We start from the raw sequence: 12,608 nt of genomic DNA, 5'->3' as shown, positions 1-12,608 counted from the left end.
ATGGCCTGGTGACCCAAGCAAGCTCTCGCTCCTCTCTGGACCTCGGGTTCCCCCATCTGTAAAATCCCCCCAGCTGAATGTCATCGTTTTGAGAATCTTGACTAGATTGGATTTCGATGACAGGGAGCATTTCTGTGCCTTCAAGATGGAGAGCCTCTGGCGGCACAGGCTGCGGGTGGCGCATCGGCCACACGGACCCTTGATGTGGTATCGAGACCATTGCAGGAAGGGGGCAGATTTGGCAGGGCTCCCATGCCCCTGCCCCCCCTTCCTCGGGCAAGCGACTTCTCTTTGATCTGTTTCTTGTATCAGGATCCACTGCAATTGGGTTTGGAAGATTGGGCTCCGAAGTTAAAATCTGAAGTTTGAAAGTAATAACTAATACTTTAAACATATATGCTGTAAACTTGCCACGTGCCAGGCACTCTGCTAAAAGTTTCTTCACACATATTAATTTGTGTAATCTTACAGCCGTGCAAGGAGATAGGTCCTATTACTAGTTCTGTTCTAAAGGCAAGGACGCGGAGCAAAGAGAACCTTAGCAACTGGCCCAAGGTCAGATAGCAAAGCAAGTGGAGTTTGAACCTAGGCAGTCTGACTCCTCACTTCTGTTTTCTCCCCAGAAAGCCGCTGATTTGGCCCATCCTCTGTCTCCGCATCTGGTGTTGGAAACTCTATTACAACATTCCCCCAAATTCATTGCCTGGCCATAGTTTGCACACCTGTAAGGACGGGGAGCTCACTACCTCCCTGGGGATTGGTAGTCACCTGGACCAATTTTAAAACTCTTCCCCAAGTTTGTGGACTCCTTAATAGGTCCGCAGGGCTCAAAATGGTTTCCTGGGAAATAAGGGCAAACTGCTCAGCCCCCAGGGATCTGGTGTGGTTCCATTTGCAGATGGAAAAATGTAGAAGGAGCCAACGTGCCTCATGTTTAGGGACTAAGGGAGAGGGTGCAGGGTGGACGTCGGAGTGATGGCTCAGAGCGTGTGCTCTGGAGTAATTTCTCACCCTGGGCTTGAATCTCGGCTCTGTAAAACAGCACTTAAAATACCGCCTTGTCTGGAGGTCTGGCATGAGGCTTGAACAAGAGAACCCACGTTAAGTGCCTGGCTCGTGGGTTGCATGGAAACACTGTTAGCTGGTATCTTGCCATCAACCTCATCACCACCGCCATCTACAGGGTGCATCTTCTTGCTCTGGAATTTAGGAATCACCTTGGCCAGTGACTTGATCATAGAACTAACGAAGTGAAGAACTCGATTCTTGGGTCTAAAGAGTCCTCTTTGGCACATAGAAGATATCGAGTCCCAGGGAAGGATAGGGTCTTGTCTAAATCTTGAGGCTAGTCAGTGGCAAAAAAAATAACAGCGTTCTGTAGTCAAAGTGAGAGGCAAAGGAAAGCAGCAGGGAGTTAGTTACCTCTAGAAGCACAGCATAGGTGGGTTGACCAGGTGTTCGAATCTAGACACCTAGATGTGTTGTCTGACTAGGGATTTCTATGCTAGACCTGCGTGTGAGGCGCAGTATGGACGAGGGTAGCCCGGACTGGGCAGTAATGGTAAACTTTCTGGAATATATTTAGGTGGTTTGGGGACACAAGGGGCAAGACACCTGGGTGGTCCAGTAAGACTCAGGAAGTACATGTGGGCTTGAATCCCAGCTCCTCCACTAACTTACCATGCCAGTGACCACTCTGAGCCTCAGTCTCTTCATCTAGAAGATGGAGATGGGGTTGTTGAAAAGCTTAAGTGGGACAATGGCAGCTGAGTAGCTAGAAACCCAGAATTTATTTTAACCGCATTTAAAAATGAGGAGACTTGACATCCCAATCCGGTTTGGCTCTGTCTCTCAATCAGAAAGATCCAGCCACCTTGAACTGCTTTCTCAAGAGGCTGAGCTGGGTGTCTCGGACCACCTAGAACTGGGCGGAGGAGCCCTTGCTCTCAGATCTGTCAGTCCCCCCATGACTGCAGGCGGGTTAGAAGTCAGCTGGTCCAGCCTCCTACCCCAACAACCCTACCCCAGGCCACGGAGCCAGCTGCCCTGCTCCAGGAAGAGAGATCCCTGGGAGAAGGAAATCCCCCACCCCTGGAAGTGTTTGCTCAGGGCTGCTACAGGATGAATATTTCCTTTCATAATGTGGCTAATCATTTTCCCCTCCAGGCAGGAGTGGAGGCCGTCCCACGCTCCTGCAGCCGCGGTGCCCTGTGGGCTCTTAATCAATGTTACATGGTAATTAATAATAAATCCTCCTGTGCCAGCACCATCACTCCCGGCTCTCTGCTCCCTCTGACAAGCTGGCATCTTCCCCACCAGATGAGGCCAAAATCAAAGGCCTGAAATGTGAGCTGAAAACTTTTCCTCCAGTAGCTTGTGGGAAGAACCAGGAAAGCTTGTAGCCCTGCCAGGTCTGGCACTGGGTAAAAGTTTCATCCTGCCCTCACGGAGACCCTACTGAATGATCAGCCCCTTTAGGGATGGGGCAACAGGTTGGGGCTTCTGTACCTTTATCCCTGTGGTTCTGACACTCTAGGTGTGACTCGGTCACCTGGTGTGACTTGGTCGGTCTGCTTCGGATGGAGTCAGTATTTCGAACAAGTTCCCAAGGCTGCTGCTGATCCAGGGACAACGCTTTGGGAACCACTGATTTATTTAACTAATTCTCACCCGGAGCAAGTGAGTGCCAGGCACGGGGAACACAGCAATGAATAATGCAGAGGCAGCACCTGCCTTCTCATTGGGTGGAATGCACCCCGCACATCACCACGTGGTAGGTAGGGAAGTAAGTTCTAGAACCAGACGTACTCGATTCAAGCTTGGCTCTGCTGGTGATGCTGTCTGATTCTGGGCCATGTAGCTGACTGTTTGGAGCCTCGGCCTCTGCAGCTGTCTAATGGAAACAGGTCTCCCTCTTGCCTCAGATGGTCGATGTGAGGGTTAAATGAGGGATGTAAAACTACGTGCTCAGAAATGTTAGCTGTAATAATATTAATAATGCACCATTAATAATTATGCTATTATTATTGTTGTTAGGTCATGTTCAAGCTTGTATAGCTAGGTCCAGAGGGAGTTGGGATTCGTTTGTTTACTCATTAATTCATGTGACTCTTGTGTCTTGAACACCAGGTATGCACCAGGTGTTGGAAACACAGGTGAACCCCAGCGCCGAATGCCCTACTATCAAAGAGCACACTTGCTTGCCATTAGCGAATACATACAGGAGAGAAGTGGTAAGTGCTCTGAAGAGAAAGCAAGCTGGGCGGGGCAGGGCATAGACGTCGGGTGGGTTAGAACAAGCCGGTAGACATCAGTGGGGCATTTCTGTGAGAGGGCACAGCAGGTGCAAAGGACAGGNCTTCTCCTCTCCTCTCCTCTCCTCTCCTCTCCCCCCTCTCCTCCCCTCCTCCCCTCACCCCTTCTCACTGGAGGACCAGAGATGCCACATCCTGTACCCCAGGACTGTCTGGCCTGGTCACAGGTACCACCTGCTTCCGACTCAGCTGGTCCCTCTGTGACCTTGCATAAATCACTTCCGTCTCTGAGCCCCATTTGTCTTAACTGCAAAGTGGGGACAATCATCTCACTTACACCTCAGGATGTGCTCAGGGGCAGAGGAGCTCAAGGCTGTGAAACTGATTTGCAAGCTGGACACTTAGTAGGTGCCCAATGAACGGGGGTCATCACTCTTCCATCCCCTCCCTCCTCTCCTCACCACCCAGCTCAGTGAGACCCAGGAATCCAGGTGGGAGCTCAGGCCCAGAATTCTCACTTAGCCAGGGACCGCATCTCATTTGCATAGATTTGCATAAGGCCTGGAATGGTGCTTACCTCTTCTTGTCTTTAGTTCCTGTAAGCTTACGTCAGCATTTAAAAATAGGGTGTTGATCTTCCCCTTTCCCCACCACTCCCTTTCCCTGTTGAAAGAATTTCAAGCTATTAATCAAATATGCCAGGTTTGGAAGCTTGTTTTTATTTTGGCTGGTGCAGAAGGGGTCACCCGCTCTAGGAAGCCCTTGACTATCTGCTTTACTGGAGGGGAGATGACAGTAATGATCTCATGCAGTGGAGGGTCCTGGAAGCTTTAAAAAGAAAAGTCAATTTTGTTCTTTCAGCTTACCAAAGTAGAACGTACAGGCAAAATGGGAAAATATAGAACAGTAGGGAAAATACTCCCCAAAAGTACCCATAATAACTCCAACCAGGCACCACTGTGGCTAACGTAACAGGGAAAGAATTCCTCCCTGGCGCAGTTTTGGTATAATTGAGATCATACCATTTATATAAGAGTTTGGAGTTGGCTTACTTAGTAACAAATATAACGCATATTTCCCTTTGGTATTACCGATTTTAGAAACATCATTTTCACGTCCGTGTAATATTCCCTCAAACAGTTTCGTAATCCTTCCCTTGCGATAGGACATTAGATTTGTTCTGGGTTTTTTGGCTACGGTGTAGCTGGCTGTGATTATAATGTTTGTGTTCTTGGCTTTTTCTCTCCTTAGTTTGGGATATTTTCTCCGGAGAGACCCCGGCATGACTGGGATGGAAGGGGGAATAAGTTTAAGGCTCTAGAGAGATTTTTCTGAACCCCAACTGGTATCTGGAATAAAGAATGTGCTTTTGTGTTGGCTTTGCTAAAGCCCTCTGAAATCAGCCCCCAAGCAACCCTGGGACGCCCTGGGATGGGAGCCGATGAGCCGGTGGCTGCCTTCTGCGGCCCGCTGCTTGGCATGTGGCTCCTGGCACCCCACTTGGACAGGGAGCACTCGACCCTCTCCTGGTGTGGATAAAGGCTTGGATAATCTGCTTTCTCACAAACATCCGGGGGGCAGAATGTGTTTAAGAAGTCTTTGGAATTCATTGAAACTTGAACCATGCCTTTGAGGCTGTGTCTCTATGCCCACGCCAAGTCCTAATTTGCAAAAACGACTCGGCCTTGTATCAGTGAGAAACGCCTTTGGTTTAAACAAATATGAATTTCTAATTTTGTACTGAAGATAGCAGTCCAGGGTGTGTGCAGCTGCCTGGAGACGCTGTCTAGGCCTCGGGACCCATTCTTCTGTTCCACCATCTCTGGCATGTTGGCGTTAGTTTTCACAGTTGCTGCCTCATGGTCCCAAGATGGCTGCCACGCCTCTGAGGTATCAAATCTTCATTCTGGGTTTGATGAAGATGGAATGGTAATGGGGCAAGGGTCATGCCAGCCACATCTGTTCTTTATATCAGAAAGGCAAGAGTTTTCCTAGAAGACCCACCCAGCAGATTTTTGCTTGCAACTAATTAGCTAGAACCAAGGCTTACGGCCATTTTGAAACCAACTGTTAGTGAAGAGGATTACATGGCTCTACAAATCAAGATTTACACCTTGGTCTCCGGAAGGGGCCTAACCGTCCTTGGGATCTTAGCAGGGAGAAGGGGGGTGCGGGTAGGTGGGATGAGTGTTACTAGAGAGAGGACGTTGCCATAGACTTGGTAGAAAACATGACGACTTCATTCTTAGGGTGGGCTATGGAGACCCATTCCTCTTGCCTGGTGATAGGCTCAGGGATGAGCACTTGGACTAAACAGGGCCAGAACATGTAGTCCATAATGGGGAGGAGAGAAGGCTTCTCTTCCTCTGTGAAGTGGGTGCTCCAATGGGACGCCGAGAACACTGCAGCCATTTTGTTGCGACGAGGAAAGTCAGACAAGGAGGAAGCTGACAAAGGCCCAGAGGAGGGAAGAGAAATCCCAGGGGAACTCTCTGGCAATGGAGCCGAGTCCTTGAGGCACCCATACCTGAGGCCCTCGTGACTTCGAGACCCATCAGTCACAAAAGCTAGCATACTCCTTTAGTTGTGTAGACCAGCTCGACTGAGGTTTCTGATGTAACACACAGGACGGTAACTGATAGAGATGCAAACAGGAACTTTGAAAAAAAGGGTATGCGGTTAAAGAAGTCTGAAGACCCAGATCAGACAACGTTTAGCACACTTTTTTTTTTTTTTGCCTGAGTTAGATTCTTTAATGTGAAGCCCAAAGCTTCACAACGGGAAGGGCTCACATAGAATTTCCAGAACCTATGTCCCTAGAATCCTTTTATCAGTGGACATGGGACATTCCCGAGAAGTGTGGTAGAGCCCAACCCCTACCCCACAAACCTTGGCCTTTAACTTGCAATGAGACACAACAGTTAATGTAGACAGAGTGGAGGGAGAGGCCAGAGAGGGTAAAGGTTTCAGTTCCCCAAATTTCTCCCCAAACGGTCCGTGAGCTTCCTCCCGAGACAGGCCCAATGTCGAACAGGGTAGACACAAATGCTCCTTGGCATTGGGTGCAAAGGACACTCCGGGAAGCTCCATGTGGCCCAGGGAGCCTCCACAGGGCAGGGGAGGTAGAGATCACCGGGCACCGGTCCTGAGGGTGCTGCTTGTCCTTGAGGGTAGCTTCGGGGGGATGCCTGCTCCCAGACCACAGTTGTCTCACCTGTGAAATGGGACAGAGCCTGGTTGTTAGTGACGCGCTTCTCAGCCATCTCCAGGCCACAGCGGGGGCTGAGCGGGGGATAAGCCTGGGTGAGCACTTTGGCGGTGCCAGCCCCTCTCTGGCGTCCCGGAGAGAGTGATGAGTAAGACACTTCACCCTGCCCTCTAGGAAGCCATGGTCTATAGGTGTGTGCATGTATGCTCACACCCGTCTGTATGCATGTGTGTGTGCTCACACGTGTGCGTGTGTGTGTGTGTGAGCTCACCCACGTCTGCATGCATGTGTGTGTGCTCACACCCGTCTGTGTGCACGTGTGTGCTCACATGTGTGCACGTGTGCTCACACGTGTGCATGTGTGTGCATGTGTGCTCACACACGTCTGTGTGCGTGTGTGTGTGTGTGTATTGCACAATATGAACCCGGCAATTGGAGATGGAAAAAGTAGGTCTTAACCTTTCTGTTCGCCTCTTTCTAATTACAGTTTGTCCTAGGATGCCGGGATCCTAAGGCTGGTCCGGGCTCCGTGGGGAAAAGCGACCTGATTGCTTAGTGATGTCTGCCGTGGCCAGTGGGGAGCAGCACATGTGCCGTACTCATCCTTGTAATGCACTGTGAAGCAATGAAGAGGAGGGCACACAGGGGCTGTGGGAGCCGAAAGGAGAAGCCAGGCTGCGGGTGGTTAAGGAAGGCTCCTCTGGAGAGGACAGAATTGATATTGGACATGATGGATGAAGGGAAGTTTGCCCGGTATAGAAATACAGGAAGAGGATTCCACGCTGTTGGCATGTTTTTCAGAAAGGCCCCTCTGCTGCTCTGAGTGGGCTGGATGGAAGAGGGTGGGACGGATGCAGAGGCCCCAGCAAGGAGCCCGTGAGAGCCAGCTGGGTGGGGGGCAGGGCCAGCCTGGGCAGCACAGTGAAGGAGAGGGAGGGGTGGGGAACCGTGCAGGAGGTGGGCTGTCTAGGACAGGTTGCTTCCTCTCCCCATGAACGTTCAGGGGGAGAGGTGGGGCCACCCGGTGCAATCTGCTGTTGACCTTTGCTGATTGCGAGTAAACAAACGACTCAGCCTTATAGCTGTGGAGCAGGGGCTGGCACAGCAGACCTGAGCCCGCCACCCAGGCCGGGCTACCCAGGGGGCTAGAGCCCCTCCCACCAGCTCTGGAGACGGATGGACGGAATGTCATTGGCAGCTCACCACCCCGCAGGATCAGTGAGGTTCCCCCGGCAGGAGGGGCCAAGTGGGCAGCTTCCTCCTGCTTCTCTGGGTGGGGACTCCCTGACAAAGCTTCCCAGGTGCTGATTAGCCCTAAAAACATCAGTGGTAACAATTACAATTCTCCCAACATCAGCCGGGCCTTCAAAATGTACCCTGAATCCCAAACCTGCCATGGTCTCCACTCCCATTACCTCCGCTCCAGGTGCTATAATTGCACCTGGAAGTCATCGGGAGACTTCCTGCTGGCCTCCCTGCTTCACCTGGTCCCCTCCTGTCTGCTCTTCACATAACAGCCGGAGGAATCCCATTAAAACAGAAGTTTTGTCATGTGACTCCTCTGGTCAAAATCCTCCAATTTCAATCACAGTTGAAGTCAAAATCTTTACATGATCTTCTGCCCCCTCCTGGTGGCCCTCACCCCCCACTTACCGCTCTCACCTTATTTTCCATCATTCTTGATCACTCAGTTCTGGCCACCCTGGCCTTCTAGATTTCCCACAAATGCTGTGAGCACTCATGCCCCAGGACCTTTGCACCAGCTGCTGTTCTGCCCCAAGTGCTCTTCCAGATAATCACATGGTTCCTTCTGTTACCTCCTTTCAGTCTTTGCTCAAATGTCACCTTCTTACTGAGGCCCACCCTGAATACCCTTCTAAAAGTGCATCCCCCACCTCTACTCTCTTTAACCCCCTCCTGAATTTTTTCTCCATAGGATAGAGCACCTATACAAACTAGATGTTTTATTTATTTATTACTAGTCTGACTCACGTCTCAGTGTGTGCTCCAGGAGGGCGGGAACCTCTGTCCTTCTGCTCACCGTTGCGATCCCAGCACCAAGAACTCTGTCTGGTGCATCTTAACAGTGCGATACACATTTGTCTGGTGAGTGAAGGACTGATACTACTGACCAGCACGTGTCTGGCACTGGGTTTTCACTGTCTTCCTAAACCTAGGAAGCTGGCACTGTGAACTTGTACTCTCATTTTCGCTTTCCAGTTTGGAGAATTTCTCTTGCCCCATCACCAAGTTCACTTTCCTCTCCTGGGTCCCATCTGCCAGTAACTTCTTCAAAAGAATGCTTCCTCTCTGATACCGTATTTTTCTTCTTAGCACAGTTCTGGAATTTCCAGGCGGCTTTTGGTTTTTCAAGGTTTCTCTTTCCCTTCCTAAACTCCCCATCTGTTTGTGCATGTTGTCCACCTTTTCCACTAGATCTTTTCTTTTTTTTTTTTTTTAGTCATTCTTTTAAAGTCTTTGCTAGTAGAGGGTGACTTATTGGGCACTACATGTCAAGCGTTGCTCTAGTGACTTTAATTTCTTCAACACATTGATTCAGATGAGAAATGTGAGGTTTGGTAACAGGAGGTGACTTGCCCCCAAGCCCCCTGGCAGGAAGCAAGGGCGCTGGGGTTCCAGCCCCAGACTGGCAGCCGAGCTTTTGTTCTATGCCGCTCCCTTAGTCCGCCTTCAGCCATGAGCTCCCGGAGACCTGGACTCAGCTTACCAATTTATCCACAAAGAAGGATCCAGGCAGCCTATCCCCATGGCACCTAAGTGTGGCCAGGTCTCTGAAGAGTGGAGCCCTCTGCTTGGTCCTGCAGACCCCCACCATCTGGCCCCATCCACTTTTCCCTCCCATTCCCAGGGCTTCCCAGCAGGGCACCAACCTGGTCCCCTCTTCTGCCAGAGAATCACTCGCCACCTTTTTTCCCAGCCACCTCGGACCACCCCAAACCTCCTTCTGTGTCTCTCTCATTCACTGATTCACTCATTTCACATATATTTAATCAGTACATTTAATTCGGTATATTTACCTCAGTAAAAGAGGATAGAAGATTCCAGCTTCTGGAGCCTGACCACCAGGTTTGAATTCTGGTCTTTTACTCACCAGCTGTGTGATTTAAATAAGCAATTCATCTCTCTGTGCCTCCGTTTCCCCATCTGTAAAGTGGGGACAATGGGAGGACCTATCCTGGAAAGCCGCTGTGAGGATTCAGCGAGTCGGACTATGCATGAGTGTAGACCAGGGCCTGGCACTCAGCCAGCTTGCAGGGTCACAGATTGAAAGCTGTGACATGGGGACTCAGAGGTGGCTCAGACATGGCCCTGCCCTCTGGATCTCCCAGTCCCCGCAGCACGAGACATGTAGACCCCAGCTGTGGGGTCAGGGTTAGCGATAACAGCCCAGGGTGGGGCTCCTTCTTTGCCGGCCTGTCTAGCCGCTTGGCCACTCTGAGGGACAGAGGCACTGGGCTGTGAAAAGTCCAGGTGGCCAGACCCAGGGAGGGAGCCCCCTCCTGCCATTCCTTCCCCCGGCCCCCATCCCAGCCAGCACATTGGCTCTCAGAGGCCAGAGAGGAGACTAAGCCCTGCAAACGCAGGGCTAAGACCGAGGCTGTGCGTGCAGAGAGATACACAGATGGGGCCTACATTCAGACAAACAGACATCTGCAGACAGATCTCTAACATGATGACAGCTCACACTTGGCTCTTAGCATGTGCCAGGCACCGTCCCAGCATCCCACATATATTAATTTATTAGCTCCTCACAGCAACCTTATGAAGTACGTCTTGTTAATGTCCCTATTTTTCTGTTGGGGAAAATGAGGCAAAGGAGGCTTAGATAACCTGTTGGAGGCCATACGAAGTAAGTGGCAGAACCTCAACCCCAACCCAGGAGTCGTGCTGTGGAGACAGCGCCTCGCCGCTGCACATGCCTGTGACTCACACATGCAATGACACAGTCTCCGCTTTAGACACGTGGACACAGATAACATGCCCCGTGACAGCCACGGAGCCCTTCTGGGATGCAGAGCCACAGGGCAAGACGAGGGTGCCCTCACTCACGCTCACCAGGACGTGGGGTGCTACGCAAACCGCCCCTCACTGCAGACCCCCGCCCAGGCCGTGAGCAGCGGACGTACTCGGACGCACGCAGAACAGGCACGCCGCGTGCCCAGGCACCGGGCTCCCCCACCCCCGCCCCGTCCACGCACACAGTCATGGAAACAACGTCACATGCGTTCTTGCAGAAACTGGTCTCACTCTCAGCTGACTTCTCGCAGGCTCCTCCCCTCTTTCCTTCGGAGCAGCAGCCCCAGGAGGGTGGGGCTTCACCCACATGGTTACCCAGGGTGCTTAGCACAGGGCCTGGAACCTAACTTGCTCTCAACCCGTTCCACTTTCCTCCCTGGGACTGTGTCAGGCCCTTTGTAGGCAGGAACCCCGGCTTTCTAGTCGGGCCCAACATACGGCTCTCAGCTGCCCTCCTCCTGCTGAGGCCAATGACTTCACCCTCCCCTACCTAGAGCACGCCCCCTAGCCGCAGTGGCTTCCTCATTCGTGCTCCTACCTCCCACAGACGCTCCTGCCTCTGGGCCTTTGCACTGGCCTTTGTCTGCATGGATCCACATGGCTAGCTTCCTCATTCGCCTCCTTCTGGTCTTTGCTTATATGCTACCTTCCCGGTGAGGGTCTTTGTGATCCACTTCAGTGGCAACCCTCCTCCATGTACCTCCTCTGTCCCCCGCCCCCACCCTGTCATTCTTTTACGTTTACCCATAGCATTATCCCCCATAGGCAAGTTCTATTTATCTGTTAACTGCTTGGCTCCCCCACTAAAGTGTAAGCTCCATGAGATGAAGGTGGGACTGTTCCTTCACGCCAGTGTCTCTGAGCCCAGAGCAGTGCCTGGCATGCAGTGACTCTCTGAGGGATGGAGAATGAGATGCACTGGGAAAGGGGGGTGGTAGAAGTAATACCCACCCAGGGGCTGCAGGAAGGTAAGGTGAGAAAATCACAGGGGGTATTACTACATGGCGCATGGCATCACAACCCACATAGATGCTGCATGGCTGACCTTGTTCTCCACAGTTGGTCTCAGGCAGTCCCTGGGCATACGGAGCAAACCATGAAAGGTCCACTGCCCAGAACCCCTTCTGCCCGCTCTCTGTGGTTCACCGCTGTCAGCCTGGCGGGCATCCTTCTAGGCCTTTCTGTATATTCATCCACACAGATGGAACAAATACTGTCCATCAATGGGGTCTCCTTTCCTCCCTCCAAAACTGGTTTAGTGAGCACCTACTGTGTGCCAGGGATCATCGTATAAAAGCAAGATTCCTGCCTTCCAGAGTTCACATTCCAATGAAGGAGCCAGCAGGTAAGTGTAAAGTATTGCTTCAGGTAGTGATAGATGCTATGAAGAGACATGAATTCAGGTAAAGGGGGACAGGAGTGACAGGAGGGGGCCGGGGGCCACGAGTCCAGGTGGCCAGCGAGCGCTCCGAGGAGGTGACGTCTGACCTGAGCGTTGGCTGCTGAAGAGGAGGCAGCCCTGTAGAAATCTGGGGCAGAGCTTTCCCGGCAGAAGGGACAGCGGGTGCCAAGGCCCCAAGGCTGGTATGAAATTAGTGGGTTGGAAAAAGAGCAAGGAGGCCAATGGGGCTGGAGCGGAGTGAGCGGGGGAGGGAGGCGGTGTGGTCAGAGAGGTTGGGGTGCAAAGCGCAGGGGAGGGGGCGCTGTGGGGGCCGCAGTGAGCCAGAAGCAGGATGAGACCTGCAGGAAGATGTCGAGCAGAAGAGAGCGTTGGTCTAGTGTGGATTTTTCATGTGTGTGTGCGTGTGATTTTCTATTGTGATAAAATACACATACACAACATAAAAGACATCGCTTCAACCCTTCGTAAGTATAGGGTCAGTGCCATTAAACATCATTGTGCCGCCACCACCGCCATCCCGAACTCTTTTCATCTTGAACATCTGAAACTCTGTCCCCATTAAACAGTAACTCCCCATTTCACCCCTCTCCCGGCCCCTGGCAACCACCTTTCTACTCTCTGTCTCGATGGATTTGACTACTCTAGGAACTTCGTATCAATGGAATCACACAGCATTTGTCTTTCTGAGCCTGGCTCATGGCACTTA

At 51.7% G+C, this 12,608-nt stretch overlaps 2 long non-coding RNA genes across 17 annotated transcripts in view; one reads left to right on the top strand and one right to left on the bottom strand.

Moving 5' to 3' along the window:
- LOC105237443 overlaps positions 1–12,608 on the top strand; it is a 54,175-nt gene that overhangs the window by 32,774 nt on the left and 8,793 nt on the right. For 12 of the 14 annotated variants that reach the window (XR_004619609.1, XR_004619614.1, XR_004619610.1 and 9 more), the window contains 2 exons: positions 3,130–3,233; positions 6,950–7,242. This is a non-coding gene — a long non-coding RNA (uncharacterized LOC105237443). Of the gene's footprint in view, positions 1–3,129; positions 3,234–5,000; positions 5,145–6,949; positions 7,243–12,608 lie in introns of those variants that run through there. The other 2 variants (XR_004619617.1, XR_856043.3) reach the window with 2 other exon arrangements.
- LOC117795557 lies at positions 5,047–8,616 on the bottom strand. 3 transcript variants are annotated; one of them, XR_004619622.1, is made up of 4 exons: positions 8,455–8,616; positions 6,144–6,468; positions 5,782–5,911; positions 5,047–5,160 (listed from the first exon to the last, which is right to left on the bottom strand). It is a non-coding gene; the product is annotated as an uncharacterized LOC117795557 (long non-coding RNA). The 3 variants fall into 3 exon arrangements; XR_004619621.1 differs by having other exon boundaries at positions 5,153–5,911; XR_004619620.1 differs by lacking the exons at positions 5,047–5,160; positions 5,782–5,911 and having other exon boundaries at positions 5,977–6,468.

This window comes from Ailuropoda melanoleuca, chromosome 13 (assembly GCF_002007445.2).
Source record: "Ailuropoda melanoleuca isolate Jingjing chromosome 13, ASM200744v2, whole genome shotgun sequence".
Classification (NCBI taxonomy): Eukaryota; Metazoa; Chordata; class Mammalia; order Carnivora; family Ursidae; genus Ailuropoda; species Ailuropoda melanoleuca.
Note: the sequence above shows the minus strand (reverse complement) of the source record. Positions and strands in the feature narration are given on the sequence as shown.